Raw genomic sequence first — 13,797 nt, 5'->3', positions numbered from 1 at the left:
AATGCGGCGGCTCCCTCCCCCTTCCGTTTATCTTCCGATATCTGTGCACGGTTTTACGGCTCCCCTCTTGGTACCTCAATACTCAGTGCTGGAGATGTTCATTTGTAGAGATCCAGATGTATCTTCCTGCATCTCAGGCTGATTCTGTGGTTATTTAGGCTGGCCTGTTACGTATCCAGCTCGACTCAGGGGACCGGCTGAAAAAGGGGTCCCCTACTCCTCCGCCATCTTAACTCCTCCCCCCTTTTATCAACTTTTGCAAGGATTCCACCATGTTGTCACATAGAAATAAGAATACATGGATCAAGTTTTCACTGCACCATTATTTATGAAAGATGACCAAAAGGCTTATTAATAAGAAAATGGTTAAATTATGTTAAATAAATTATGGTATACATGAATTTTCATTTCAAACAAAGAGCCATGTATTCTGATGCACAGCCCATAGTCACATTAAATGCTAAAACCAATGATTTTTTGAACGTAAAATTGAATGACTTGTGTATGACAAAGGGTCCTGTTTGAGCCACACAAAGACACACAGCAAGGGAATGGTCTCCTTATGACTATGACAGCCATGAAACATCCCATAAAAACTACTTGTTACTCAACCAAGAACGCAAGCAATGTGCAGCAACTAGGTATGCAAGAAAGGATAGATCATGAAATATTATCTATACTGTTTCTGATATAACTCTATTACATGCATTCTGATTAAAATCACCCTGCATATTAATTTTAACATGTAAATTTTTCTATTATAAAGTGTCTCTCCACACACACACACACACACACACACACACACACCCCATGTGACATCTTTAGGGGACATCTGGCAAAACAAAATATAATAGCAGCTGAGAAAAACAAACAAAACCCTGGGCAGAATTGACACAAAATATTCAGAGGGGAGTGGAATGGGGGATTGGGAAAGGCCAGTGATGGGTATTAAGGAGGGCACATATTGCATGGTGCACTGGGTGTTATATGCAAATAATGAATCATGGAACACTGCATCAAAAAACTGCGGATGTACTGTATGGTGACTAATATAACAAAATAAAAATTATTAATAAAAAAACATTAAAAAAAGAATTGACACAAAATAGAATAATGAAAAAAATCAAGATGGAGCCTATTCTAGTAAACTGTTGAAGTGAGGAAGTCAGGAATCATAATGAATAGTTGTCGATACAAAAATTATTGTGTAGAACCAAGAAATTTGGCATCTATAAAATGGTATCACAAATGAATCTAAATGTGGACAGGGAGCAGATGAGCACAGCAAATAGTGACATTTATAATACTTATAAATCAAAATAATTCCACAACGACCACAGGAGAAGAGAGTTAATGACAAGCCAAGGAACCCAGACACAGACCCAAATTGTGAGAACTTAATATTTGACAGACATAATTTTAAATGAGTAAGCAAAGGATGGATTTGCAATAAATAGTACTGGACAACTGGCTGTCCCTTAAAAAAAAATCAAATGTGAGATTATATGATGACTGACATCAAGATATGATCCAAATGGATCAGTAATTTTAATTAAATCAAAAAATACTAAAAAGAAGTTCAACTTGTAGAGCTACTCTTGTGATAGTTTTTCCTTTGACCTACAATGTCCTGATATTCACAGATTTCCTAAAATTGAACCATCCTTGAACAGCTGGCATGAATACCGCTTGCCTCATGAATTTGCTTGTGGAATCTTTTTTTTTTTTTTTAAAGAATGTATTTATTTGTCAGAGTGAGCGAGCGCACACAAGCAGGGGGAGGAGCAGGCTCCCCACTGAGCGGGACATTTAACCGACTGAGCCACCCAGGTGTCCCTGCTTGTGGAATCTTATCACCAAATTTATATTTGGGTTATTTGCTTCTATATTGCTATCAGAGGCTGGTCTACAGATTTCTTTCATTCTTCAGTTTTTATCAGGCTATTTTTCTACAATATGCTGCCTTTATAACAAGACTACTGACTTATGTACGTAGAGACTATCTCTGAAATTAGTAACAATACTTGGATCTATAAAGAAGGAAGACTGAGGACTAGAAAACCAGGGGTAGGGAGGAAACTTTTAACTAAATTAACTTTAGTACAAATTGAATTTTATACTATTTACCATTTGCATGTATTATTGTTTTTGAAAAAACAATCTATGAGAATAAGACTGGAACAATTTTCAGAGGGTAATCTAGCAACATAATGAATCAAATTATTAAAACTATATACTCTTTACTTATAAATCATGATATAGAATTACTAGTGCAAGTACCCCAAAACAACAGTGTAAGATATATAAAAATATAAATAAATGCATTAACACATTGTTTTCATTCAGGGGACGATACATGTAGTATCATATATATATGTGTGTATTGGTATTATATCCATACCAATGTTTATTCAACATTTAAGGAGTATCTACTACGTGCCAGGCAGTTTTAAGAGTTGGAATCACAACATTCTAAAAGGACAAAAATCTTCTGTCTACAGACGCACAAATCCTTGTATGTATCAGCAAGAAGCTTATATATCAGCAACAGCAACCAATTTGCCACTAGGCTGCCAAATCAATCAGGGGTTATAGGAAAATATACCAAAGCAGGAATGGCAGGCCGCCTTATATAATTCCAACCTAACTAGAGTCTCAAGTGTTAATGCTTAGTGGACTCCTACAAATTCTAAAATACACCTTTGACCTCCATGAGTCTGGCAGAAATTGATTGGTTTTAGGAGGTTCATACAACATGTTGAAAGTGGCTAAGTCTATAGCCTACACTACAACAATATAATTTCAGATCCAGGGTGCAGTGCTTATATGATATAACAATTATTCAATCCCAGGTACAGACAGACATATCATGTAGTCTCTTAACTAGAAAATAATCAATCCCAAAGTATCAAATTACACTTAAAGATCATTCACTAAAATTACTACAAGATATACTGACCCCTTGGGATCATTGTATTTGGCCTAATGTCAGAGGAACCATTCTGGGTCAAAGAAATGCCCAAGCAGAACTTAAGTCAGACATCTGACATTATTACTTCAACAGATTTTTAAGGTTCCACAAAATGAAAATAATCTAGAAATCACTCCAGGCTACCAAAGTACCATGACTCCAAGAGAAAGGAATGGATGATGACCAACAGCTTAACACGAAACAAAAAAGGACAAAATTTTATCTAGGGACATCATGAAAAAGGCTACATTTATTTATTTTTATAATTTTTATTTTGTTATATTAGTCACCATACAGTACATCCCCAGTTTTTGATGCAATGTTCCATGATTCATTATTTGCGTATAACACCCAGTGCACCATGCAATATGTGCCCTCCTTAATACCCATCATTGGCCTATCACAATTCCCCACCCACCTCCCCTCTGAAGCCCTCAGTTTGTTTCCCAGAGTCCATAGTCTCTCATGGTTCATTCCCCCTTCTGTTTACCCCCCCCCGCCTTCTTCCCTTCCCTCTCACCGATCTTCCTATTTCTTATATTCCATAAATGAGTGAAACCATATGATAATTGTCTTTCTCTGCTTGACTTATTTCACTTAGCATAATCTCCCCCAGCCCCGTCCATGTTGCTGCAAATGTGTAATCATTCTTTCCGATGGGCTCCTTCCACAATTTAGCTATTGTGGACAATGCTGCTATGAACATTGGGGTGCATATGGCCCTTCTCTTCATTACGTCTGTATCTTTGGGGTAAATACCCAGTAGTGTAATTTCTGGATTATAGGGTAGCTCAATTTTTAACTTTTTAAGGGACCTCCACACTGTTTTCCAAAGTGGCTGTACCAACTTGCATTCCCACCAACAGTGTAAGAGGGATCCCCAAAAAGGGCTATATTTATGAGTGACATGATTCCTTATGCAAAATTACAGTAATTTTAGCAGAACACCTAATGTACAAAATTAGGTCCCTTGGAACCTCTAATAGTTGAAACTTAAGCCCTAAAAATATTATTCAGTGGCGAGAGATAGCTAGATAGCTAGATAGATATAGCTAAGTCCACTGTGACAATACCAAAAGTCCTTCAGAGAACAAGATCTACCAATGTTAGCCTGGTTAATTGTTCTCAAAGTGGGATTCTGCTTTAGGATGCCACTCTGGTGAAATTCCCCCAAGGTCCATTGTTACAAAGCCTTCCTCTCTTTCCTACCTTGGCTTCCTATCTTCTATTCTGTTAGGCAACCTTCCTACATACCCTACACTTAACTCTATTATACTTCCCCTAGCCTACTGAACTCCCCGAGAAAACCTAGAAATTACTACATGCATTACTGTATTTCAGTAGTCATGGCATGGGAGGCATTTAATTTATACAAGTTGAACAAAAAGCTAATCAAAAGAACAAATGAGTGAACATAGCCACAATAGTTTTTTAAAAAAACACATATTAAAACATAGTTTAAAGAGCAGTAGGTAAAAGGAAATCAACAGATCAACACTTAGAAATTTACACAAATATATAAAAGTTAGAATAAAAATTAAAGGTGCATTTTGTCACTGGAACCTTCCAAACATACTCATTCTGCTACCTTCCCCTACCAAAAAATTATATATAGAAAAATCTTGCCCTTATCCCTGGGTGCACCTGCCCCATTCCCCCAGCACCAAAAGGTAACCACTTTTATATAATCTACATATATTTTTAAGACATAAAGCATGTATATTTCACTAGTTTCACTTAAAAACATATCACTGCATAGACTGCTTCCTCATTCACTTTTACAGCAATCTAGTATTCCATTGTGTCAATGTACCAGTTATCTAGTCCCACACTGATGGGCTCCTGGGTTGTTTCCAATCTTTTGCTATTATAAAACATTCTTCAATGTTACAGAGGCAATTTGTTTCACATTTTCAGATATGCAGGATAATTTCTAAAGAGGAATCACTAACTCAAAGAATAAAGGCAACTACAATTTTGATAAATATCTCTGAAGTGCCCTCTGTAAGAATTATATACTATTTTGAACTATAACAAACATTCTATGAATACCAGTTTTCCCACAGTCCTTCCAACAAAGTTCTCAAATGTTAACTTTCTGTAGTTTTATTTTGCATTTCTCTTATAAACGAGCTTGAGCATTCTTTCACAAAGGTTTAGGTGTTATTTGTTTTTCTATGACTGTCTGTTCATGCCCGTTGCTCATTTTAAACTATGGTCTGATTTTTTTATTTAGAAGCTTTTTATATAGAAGCTTTTTATATATTAATGGAGATCAGCACTTAATAATGTGCTGCAGATATTTTTCCAAGTATTTCATTTTTCTTTTGACTTCATTTACGGTGCTTTTTGACATGAAGTATTTTATTATATAGCTGCATTTATGAATCTTATTTTATGGCTTCTATGTTTGAAGACATAGAAAGATGAAGATGCATTTATAAACCAGTGAACAAAGGATGGATTAATTAACAAAAGGAATAATTAAACAATTGAGAGAAAAAAGCAAATCCTTTTCACTTAAAAAAGATTAAATATTAGAAGACTTTGTAAGAATAAGAAAAAATACATAAGCAAATATACTGACTTAGTCTTGGCATTTAGAATTCCTTTCTAAAAATAAATCCAAAGTCAAACACTTATTTAAACTTGATTACATTTTTTGTCATGACATTTATCAATCTTTTATATTAAGAATTTTGCTTTGGGGAGCCTGGGTGGCTCAGTCGCTTAAGCATCTGCCTTTGGCTCAGGTCATGATCCCAGGGGTCCTGGGATCAAGCCCCATGTGGGGCTTCCTGCTCAGCAGGGAGTCTGCTTCTCCCTCTGCCTCTGGCCCTCCCCCCTGCTCGTTTGTGACCCACTCTCCCTCTCTCTCAAATAAATAAAATCTTAAAAAAAATAATTTTGCTTTTGGTATTAAGAAAAGGATTGATACCCTTAATATCCTTAATATTTTAAGTACTCTTTAAAGAGAAACATTTTAATGTTGTTTTAGAAGTGATTTGCATTGCAATGAGACTGTCTTCCTTCACACCCTAAGAGAAGTTTCTCTGTCTTCGGAGCCCAAGAGCAGTACTCCCAACCCCAGCTCACTAGCCTAGGAAAGAGCCCGTCAGGATGAAAGGCTGACAATTCCTAAGCACTCAAGTTTTAAATATGGAGAGCCAAGTAAGAACTAGAACTGGATCTAGTTCACGAGGAAGCAGAAACCATGAATAAGCATTTTGGATACTAACCCTTCATCGGCTATGTTATTTGCAAATTATCTTCTCCCATTCAGTTGGCTGTCCTTTAGTTTCATTAATTGTTTCCTTTGCTGTGCAGAGGCTTTTTACTGTGATGCAGTACCAATCGTTTACTTTTGCTTTTTTTTTTTTTAACTTTTTAAAGCTTTTATTTAAATTCCAGTTAGTTAACATAGAGCATAATATTAGTTTCAGGTGCCAATGTGGTTGGTGATTCAACCCTTCTATAATATCACCCAATGCTCATCGCAACAAGTGCACTCCTTTGTCCCCATCTCCTATTTCACCCATCCCTCCACCAACCTCCATTCTCGTAACCGTCAGTTTGTTCTATATAGTTGAGAGTCTGCTTTTTGGTTTGCCTCTCTCTTTTTCCCTTTGCTCTTTTGGTTCTTTAATTCCACATGAGTGAGATCATATGGTATTTATCATTCTCTGACTGAATTATTGCACTTAGCATAATATTCTCTAGCTGCATCCACATCGTTGCAAATGGCAATATTTCATTCTTTTTCATGGCTAAGTAATATTCCATTGTGTATACATACCATATCTTCCTTATTCATTCATCAATGGACACTTGGACTGTTTCCATAATATGGCTGTTGTAGACAATCCTGCCATAAACATCAGGGTGCCTGTTCCCCTTCGTTTTTTTGTTTGTTTCCCTTGCCTGAAGAGACATATCTAGGAAAATGTTGCTATGGCCGATGTTAGAGAAATTACTGCTTGAGCTCTACTCTAGGATTTTTATGGTTTGAGGTCTCTCTCACATTTAGGGCCTTAATCCATTCTGAGTTTATTTTTGTGTATGGCGTAAGAAAGCACTCCACTTTCATTCTATTGCATGTCGCTGCCCAGTTTTCCCAGCACCATTTTTTGAAGAGACTATCTTTGTATCACTGCATATTCTTGCCTCCTTTGTTGAAGATTAATTGACCATATAATCGTGGGTTTGTTTCTGGGCTTTCTATCCTGTTCCACTGAACTATGTGTCTATATTTGTGTCAGCACCATACTGTTTTGATTACTACAGCTTTGTGATATACCTTGAAACTCTGGAATTGTGATACCTCCAGATTTTCTTTTTCAAGATTAAAGCACTTTGGCTATTCAGGGTCTTTTGTGGTTCCATACAAATTTTAGGATTGTTTGTTCTAGTTCTGTGAAACATACTGTTGGCATTTTATAAGAATTGCATCTGTACATTGCTTTGGGTAGTATGGACATTTTAACAATATATGTTCTTCCAACCCACGAGTATGGAGTATCTTTCCCTTTGTTTGTGTCAACCTTAATTTCTTTCATCAGCGTTTCATAGTTTTCAGAGTATAGGTCTTTCACCTCTTTGGTTAATTTTATTCCTATGTATTTTACTATTTCTGGTGCAGTTGTAAATGGGACTGTTTTCTTAATTCCTCTTTCTGCTGCTTCATTATTAGTGTACAGAAATGCATTTGATAGATGTAGTGAAAAGAAGGGGCACATGCACCCCAATGTTCATAGCAGCAATGTCCACAATAGCCAAACTGTGGAAGGAGCCAAGATGCCCTTCAACAGATGAATGGATAAAGAAGATGTGGTTCATATATACAATGGAATATTACTCAGCCATCAGAAAAGATGACTACCCACTGTTTGCATCGACATGGATGGAACTGGAGGGGATTATGCTAAATGAAGTAAGTCAAGCAGAGAAAGACAATTATCATATGGTTTCACTCATATGCGGAACATAAGGAACAGCATGGAGGACATTAGGGGAAGGAAAGGAAAAATGAAGGGGGGGAATCAGAGGGGGAGACGAACCATGAGAGACTGTGGACTCTGGGAAACAATCTGAGGGTTTCAGAGGGGAGGGGGGTGGGGGAATGGGTTAGCCCGGTGATGGGTATTAAGGAGGGCATGTGTTGTGATGAGCACTGGGTGTTATACACAAATAATCATGTAACACTACACCAAAAACGAATGATATACTCTATGGTGACTAACATAATAATAATTAAAAAGGAATGTATCTGATAAATATATAAAATATATAAAGAACTTCTACAACTCAACACAAAAAAACCAAATAATCCAATCAAAAATGGGCAGAAGACACGAACAGACATTTCTCCAAAGACATACAGATGGGCAACAGACACATGAAAAGATGTTCAACATCACTCATCATCAGGGACACGCAAATCAAAACCATAATGAGATATCACTTCACACCTGTCAGAATGGTGGAAATCGACAACACAAGAAACAGGTGTTGGCAAAGATGTGGAGAAAAAGGAATCCTCATGTACTGTTGGTGGGAATGCAAACTGGCACAGCCATTCTGGAAAACAGTATGGAGGTTCTTCAAAAAATTAAAAACAGAATTACCCTATGATCCATTAATTGCACTACTGTGTACCTACCCAAAGAATATGAAAACACTAATTTGAGAGGATATATGCACTGCTATGTTTACTGCAGCATTATTTACAATAGCCAAATTATAGAAGCACTCCAATTGTCTTTCTATAGATGAATGGATAAAGAAGACGTTGTGTGTGTACACAAAGGAATATTATTCAGCCATAAAAAAGAATGAAAGCTTATTTCCAACAACATGGATGGAGCTAGAGAGTATAATGCTAAGTAAATAAGTCAGTCAAAGACAAATACCGTATGATTTCACTCATATGTGGAATTTAAGAAATAAAACAAATGAAAAAGGGAAAAAAAAAGAGACCGAAAACCAGACTCTTAACTATAGAGAACAAACTGATGGTTACCAGAAGGGAGGTAGGTGGGGGATGGATGAAATAGGTGAAGGGGATTAAGAGTACACTTATCTTGATGAACACTGAGTAATAAGTATATAGAGTTGTTGAATCACTATATGGTACACTTGAAACTAATACAGCACTACATGTTAATTATCCTGGAATTAGAATAAAAAATACAATTAATTTAAAAAAAGAAACTATGAAGTCAGCAAAAGCTCTAGGGTAAAGAAGGACACAGAAGGAGGGAACAAAAACAATTGGAGGCAAGGTGATGACAGAGCAGAAATGGCAGAACAAATATGGCCAATAAAGAAATACAGAGGGTTTTTCCAGATGCCTCCATTTCCTGATGGCTTTCTAGTTCTCATCCCGGAGAGGCATAGCCAACTCACCAGTTCCTTTCATGGATTTCCACCAAAATCCCTACCTCCCTTACTGCCCACTATCCCCTTGTAGCCTTGCAAATTATGATCCCCTCACTGGATCTATCCTTTTTGCTCCTCATAATAAAAACCTTATAAAACCAGAGGTAAAATATAAAACTGTATAATAAATCTGGGTTTTGTCTCCTGTTGGTAGCACAGAGCTCAAAAAACCCAAGAGAAAAGGAGTGCTCTTTTGTTATTCCTAAGAAGCCCCTTTTGACCACCCCTGAGTTTATGCTGATGAGGTGACTCAAGGTGGGCCCTAGGACAGTTTCCAGAGAGAAGGGATGGCCACGCCAGAAAGACCAAGCATAGGATTAGAAGGCTGGAAGTTTCAGCCCCAACCCCTAGACCCCTAAGGAGAGAAGAAGGACTGGAGGCTGGACTTAATCAAGTGGCCAACGACATAATAAGACTCCCAATAAAACTCTGGACACCCAGACCTCAAGGAGCTTTGGAGCATAGAAGCTCCTTATCTAGATCCTGCCGAGACCTTGTCCTGTGTATCTCTTTCATTTGGCTATTCCTGAGCTGTATCCTCTATAGTAAAACTTAAGTATAGTGCTTTTAGGGAGTTCTGGAAATTGTTCTAGCAAATTAACAAACTTGAGATGGTCATGGGAAGCCCTGAATTTAGCCAGTTGGTCAGAAATACAGGTGGACCTAAGACTTGCTGAAGGGAAGGCAGTCTTCAGGAAGGCCCTGCGAGCTGTGGCATTAACTTGGGTAGTTAGCCTCAGAAATGAACTGAATTGCAGGACAGCCAGGTGGTGTCAGAACAGTATCAATCTCTCATTGTTAAACTACCAAATAAGTAAATTATTCACTTTTTCTCAACATAGTATATTTTCATCAAGAACAAGAAAATCAAGGAACCAAAACACCCCCTCCTCACCAAATAACAATTACTTAGCTCAATCTGCCTCAAAAGATAACTAATGTGAACATTTTAGTGTGCAGACTTCAACGTTTTTTAGAAAGATTTATTTATTTATTTATTTGAGAGAGAGCAAGAGAGGGAGAGAGAGTGTGAGTGGGGGGAGGGGCAGAGAGAGGGGGAGACAAGCAGATTCCCCATTGTGCTGGGAGCCCAACCTGGGACTCGATCCCAGGACCCCGAGATCATGACCTGAGCCAAAACCAAGAGGTGGATGTTTAACCAACAGAGCCATCCAGGTGCTCCTCAACATTTTTCATTTTACCAGAAAATGCATCAAAGAGATTACAGCAATTCCTTTAATTTCTGATAATGGGCAAAAATAGGATTACCTAAAGTGAATTATGTCCAGATAGCACAGTTTATGTTTTTAAATCTTGTCGAATGGAAAGGCCTGTTATTTTAAACTAACTCAGTTTTCTAATTAAAGTCATGTGAGACCACAGAACAAAAATTTCACATTCCCTTACACTTATTTCTTTAAAAATGGTTCCTAGAATGTCAAATTCCAAATTAACGTGTGGGGAAGGAATGACACACGAATTTTAAGATTAACATACTTTTTACAGTTAACTGTCGCAACAGCATGAGAAAAAAAGGAAGCAAAAAAAAAAATAGCCAGTGTATTCAAGATTTTGTTAAAAATACTTTACAAATAAGCTTAGATCACACTCTGACATAACAGAGTTCCAAATAGGCACTCTCAAATTTTTCACATGCCTCAAACAGAACAGAAAACATGTATTTAAACTCACTCTTATCAAAGTGGCCCACCCTCTTCCCTTAAACAGGGTCTGAATGTGATCCATTATAGAATGCTCTAATTCCGATCTTTTATTATACATTCAACCCATGTACACAGAAAAGAGTTAACATAAGCAAGCCTAAGACTACTATCCTTAGAGAGGCCTGCTTTGCAAGGTTGGCCTCGGCTGGCAACCAGGAACTTTACAGGCAAACAGTTCCCTACGCTGGTAGAAAACTTTCCCTAACTGATAAGGGTGGCTCACTGTGCATAGATTACTGGTAGAAATAATGTGGATCATGCTGAACAACTACTTTCCTTCTGGAAAGTAGAACTTTGGTACACGCTAAGCAGAAGGTGCCAATGTGACTGACCAGTCCACAATAAAAACACTGGCTCTTGAGTCTCTACCTAAAAGGCTTCCCTGGCCAGAACACTGCACACATGTTGCTGCATTTTGTTGCTGGAGGATGCACTCTGTGACCGCTCCTAGGAGCAAGAGCATAAGGAAGCCTGTATAGGGATTCCTCCACACCCTCCTCTATCTTCTTCCTTTATGGTAATTTTAGAAAGGCTGTATATCCTTAGCGTGTTGCTGTCATAAATCTTAGCTGTGAGTACAACTATATGCGAGGTCTGTGACCTACTGACCCCCAACATACCACCTATTTTTTGATATTAAGATGCCAAATCACGTATTTTTCCTCTAAGTTTCCAAATTGGGCTTTTATAACAATAACATATAATACCTATTTATATTAATGACAATTAGATGTTCTGGGGTGTTACTGTCAGATTTGTTAGAATCATTGGATTAGATCTGTCAATAAATGAGGTTATATCTATAGAACATCAACTCACAGCTTAGTAACGACTTCTGACTTAGAACAAAATGTCAAGCCAGTCTTTAGGCAAAAAAAAATGCATGTTCCTAGCTAGGCAATCATTTTGTTTTGAGAGGCTACCTTTCTCAAAAGAAGAGGAAGAAGAGGAAGAGGAAGAGGAAGAGGAAGAGGAAGAGGAAGAAGAAGAAGAAGAAGAAGAAAACAAAAAACAAAAAAACCCAAAAGGTGGTACATTTGTTTCCTCAACTTGCTCCCAGCAAGATATTTTCCTTTAGTGATGCAGAAGTTCTGTTTAGATATTAAGCTGTTGGTCTCAGTTAAAATATATCCTATATCCTACTTTTAATTAGGGACATTACTATCAAGTTCCAGATAAAAACAGTCATTCTTATTTTTTATTTTAAATTTTAAAAAGTTCAAGCAATTCTCTCTACTTGGATGACTTCAAGGAGTGAAAAATCCTTTGGTGGCCCATTGGAGCTAACTTTCAGCAACCGTGCCTCAGAGATATATATGCTATCTCTAAACTGTTGAAAGTAATTTTCTAGGTTCAGTTAGAAAATGAGGGAGCTTCTCTTAACAAACTACAGCTGCTGATTTTTATTATCACACTGTCTTCTCTTAATACTTCCAAATGCATACTCACCCTCATCCCCGATGCCAGAAACATGTCCACGTTATCAATCTTCTGTTAGGTTCTTTTCCATGGGAACAAACCACACTTCAGGGCCATGAGAGAATTCACTGTAGCTTCTGTGACCAAAAATTACAGTTGATAAGGAAATGATGAGTCAAGTGTAAAAATAAATTACAAGGGCATTCACCAGAGCTGACATATAATAAGAAGTAAATAATCTTCAAAAAAACCAATTTCTTAATTTACAAGATTGTAAACATACCCATCAATGTAACCAGAATACTTGTTTCCACATGAAGAACATTCTTTTCCTGTAGGCAAACTGTATCATAAAATTGCTTCATCAGTACAGAATTTGAACAGGTGGCATAATTAGATAAAATAAATGCTCAATAACATTAAACAAAGACAGCCTCACATTCAAGTTTATATACCAAAAGTTTAACGGTGGTTTTAGTTGAATGATGGGATTATACCTTATCTTGACTGTATTTTTAATATCCTGTGTTATCTGAATTGTTTGTAAGTACCTCTTCACTTTAACCAGGAACAATAACACTTCTATTTTGAAATAAGTTAGGAAAAATAACTACTTATTAAAATCAACAGAAAACAACCTAATTAATTTTGGCTATATATGGCATGAAATAACTGAGGAATGGCATAAGAAATACTGGAGATTCACATGATGAAAATAATGATTATTAGGATATAAAAAGTTTAATAAATACGTTTAGAAGGGGAGAAGAAATGTTGCAAACATGTTAATTCTGACCAAATCAAATACTGTTACAATATCCCCAAGTGAATTTTTTAGACAAAGCAGAATTTTACAAAATAATTCTTGTAAAAGATTTATTTATTTGAGAGAGAGAGAGAACGAGAGAGTGAGAGAGGGCATGTGTGAGCAGGGGGAGAGGCAGACGGTGAGAGAGAATCCTCAAGTAGATTCCACACTGAACGCAGAGCCCGACGTGGAGCTCAATCCCAGGACCCTGAGATCATGACCTGAGCCCAAATGAAGAGTTGGCCGCTTAACTGACTGAGTCACCCAGGTGCCCTTATAAAATACTTCTTAAATTCAGTTAATATTAGGGAACAGTAGTTAAGAAAATATTGAGAAAGAATAAATAAGAAATTTAACCATAAACAAGAAGGGAACAGATTAGGGGTCAGCAAACTAGAGCCAATGGGTCAAATCTGGCTGCCAACAGATTTTGCATT

General features: G+C 37.1%; 1 long non-coding RNA gene across 10 annotated transcripts in view; it reads right to left on the bottom strand.

Moving 5' to 3' along the window:
* Positions 1-13,797, bottom strand: part of LOC103674175 — a 65,680-nt gene that overhangs the window by 27,948 nt on the left and 23,935 nt on the right. For 9 of the 10 annotated variants that reach the window (XR_005834896.1, XR_005834897.1, XR_571564.2 and 6 more), the window contains exon 5: positions 12,583-12,689. This is a non-coding gene — a long non-coding RNA (uncharacterized LOC103674175). Of the gene's footprint in view, positions 1-12,582; positions 12,690-12,835; positions 12,896-13,797 lie in introns of all 10 variants that reach the window. The other variant, XR_005834894.1, reaches the window with a different exon arrangement.

The sequence above is a fragment of the Ursus maritimus genome, assembly GCF_017311325.1.
Source record: "Ursus maritimus isolate PB19 chromosome X unlocalized genomic scaffold, ASM1731132v1 scaffold_X1, whole genome shotgun sequence".
NCBI classification, from domain to species: Eukaryota; Metazoa; Chordata; class Mammalia; order Carnivora; family Ursidae; genus Ursus; species Ursus maritimus.
This window is presented reverse-complemented; position numbering and strand designations above follow the sequence as displayed.